Source organism: Cervus canadensis, chromosome 24, assembly GCF_019320065.1.
Source record: "Cervus canadensis isolate Bull #8, Minnesota chromosome 24, ASM1932006v1, whole genome shotgun sequence".
In the NCBI taxonomy this organism is placed as follows: domain Eukaryota; kingdom Metazoa; phylum Chordata; class Mammalia; order Artiodactyla; family Cervidae; genus Cervus; species Cervus canadensis.
Window position 1 is genome coordinate 15,147,707 of NC_057409.1, and position 2,486 is coordinate 15,150,192.

General features: G+C 37.9%; 1 pseudogene; it reads left to right on the top strand.

The window, feature by feature from the left end:
• On the top strand, nt 1-2,250 carry LOC122426223 (annotated as a pseudogene).
• Nucleotides 2,251-2,486: the final 236 nt, after the last annotated feature.

A 2,486-nucleotide genomic window follows, 5' to 3' on the forward strand; every position in this document is an offset into this window, starting at 1 on the left:
ATGGGTGGCAGTCACTGCAGTTACTGCTCCTCTCCTGAGTCAGAGACACCGGAGGATGGTTAACAAGGATGGTCACAGCACGCTTCAAGAGGTCTTGCATATCTTCGAGATGCTTGGGGAATCCTAATGGTCATGTGCTGGCGCTGGATGATTCTGGTTTTCTCCGCCTCTTTTGTTATCCACTGGCTTGTCTTTGTAGTGCTCTGGTATGTTCTAGCTGAGATGAATGGTGACCTGGGACCAGCTCATGATGCCTCACCTGAAAACCACACTATCTGTGTCAAGTACATCACCAGTTTCACAGCGGCATTCCCTTTCTCCCTGGAGACACAGCTCACAATTGGTTAGGGCACCATGTTCCCCAGCGGTGACTGTCCAAGTGCAGTGGCTCTCCTTGCCATACAAATGCTCCTAGGCCTCATGCTAGAGGCTTTTATCACAAGTAATTGTTTTTGTTCTTTAAAAAAACGAATATTTTGGAATGGGTATAGTCAGTTATAAGTAATCATATTACAGAATAATTCATTTGCATTATTGACAAGTAAGTAATGCCTGAGGCTGAGAAGAAAGAGTCAAGGGTCAAATAACTGGATAAATTTTTAAAAACTTGATTCTATATTTAAACTTTCCCTATTGAAACTTAAGAAAAAAGGGGTCGTTATAATATTAGCCAAAAACATATGAACAAAAAAATCTGAAAGGAATTTTTCAAAGGAGCTAAATATTTTCTTAAATAAGTGAATAAATATGTTCAATGCATATTACTGACTGTCATTTTACCTAGCAGAAGAATTTGTTCTTTTTTTTAAACATTTACTGGGTTAGAATTTTCTTCTGAGTTCATCTTTTCAACATTTACTCAATACTAGTGAGCCCAGAGCACCACAGTCAGTATTGCATGATAGAGAACAAGAATACACATCCTTAGCAAAAAAAAAAAAAAAAAAATATATATATATATATGGTTTCCTTTTATGTATTTTACTTTAATGCATTTAAAGCATAATTTTGATAAGAGGTCCATAGACCTCACCAGCCTGCCAACATCTGTGGCACATTAGTAGTTAAGAAACCCTGATCTAGAGTCGTTGGGGTGGCGGTGGGAGTCACAAGGAGGATGCACTTGAAGCATACACTGAAATCACCTTAGAGCCAGAGCCTTTTTAAAAGAAAAAAGGTTTCTATAAATTTCAAAGTTAAAAGTTCTTCAATGGACCACTTGTTCTACTGGTCCCTTCCCTACCCCAAGTCATTCTACTATGAATCTAACCTCTATTTCAACTTGAAGTAATCTGGTGGCAACTAAACTGCATTTATTTTCTGTTACATTTTTTTTTTAAGCAGAGGTAGGAATATAGACAATGACTACTCTGACTTCCTAACAAAAAGTTTTACATTTCTATGTGACAAATGAATTTTTCTTATCCATTTTGAAATCAGTTTTAAAATAAGAATGTATGTACTGTTGTGAAAAATGCTTCAGGCTAATGAGAAATTAACAAGTTCAATTCCTGACTTATTTGGCAGGCACAACACTAAGAAATGTATAACAATTTGCTAGATCCTTGTCATTCAGAAAAAGTAATGACATATCTAGTGTTCATTCTAAAAAAAATAACTCAATGGTTTCTAATTTAGGTGCCTTTGTGTCGAAGATAGCCCGGTCAAAAAATCGAGCTTTCTCAATTCGCTTTACTGACTTAGCAGTAGTAGCTCACATAGATGGTAAACCTAATCTCATCTTCCAAGTGGCCAACACTCAGCCTAGCCCTCTAACCAATGTTCGAGTCTCAGCTATACCCTATCAGGAACAAGAAAATGGTAAACTCTACCAGACTTGTGTGGACTTCCACCTTGATGGCATCCGTTCTGAGGAATGTCCATTCTTTACCTTTCCGCTCACCTACTACCACTCTATTATACCATCAAGTCCTCTGGCTACTCTGCTCCACTATGAAAATCCTCCCCACTTTGAATTAGTTGTGTTCCTTTCAGCAGCATAGGAAGGCACTGGAGAGGAGGATCTCCTACCTGCCCTCCGAGATCATGTTATGTCGCTGTTTCGCATCTCTGTTGACCCAAGGCTCCAAAGGTGAATATCAAATCAAGATGGAGAATTTTGACAAGACTATTCTTGAATTTCAAACTCCTCTGGTCTCCAAGAGCCCAAACAGGACTGACCTGGACATCCACATCAATGGACAAAGCATTGACAATTTTCAGATCTCTGAAACAGGACTCATAGAGTAAGAAGTATCCATTTTAGCACCCTATTTTTTAATGTATTAAATACACTCAGCCAGTTATGTACTGTTTTTCCTTCTTGTATCTCATGCTTTCTTTTTCCAATGCTGATTACTTCTTTCTGATTACATCATGATGATCAAGTCTCCACCCATAAAAAATGGCTGAGCTAACAATACACATTGTGGAAATATAACATTATACAAAGTTTCTATCTATGGTTATCTGCTGAAATCAATGCA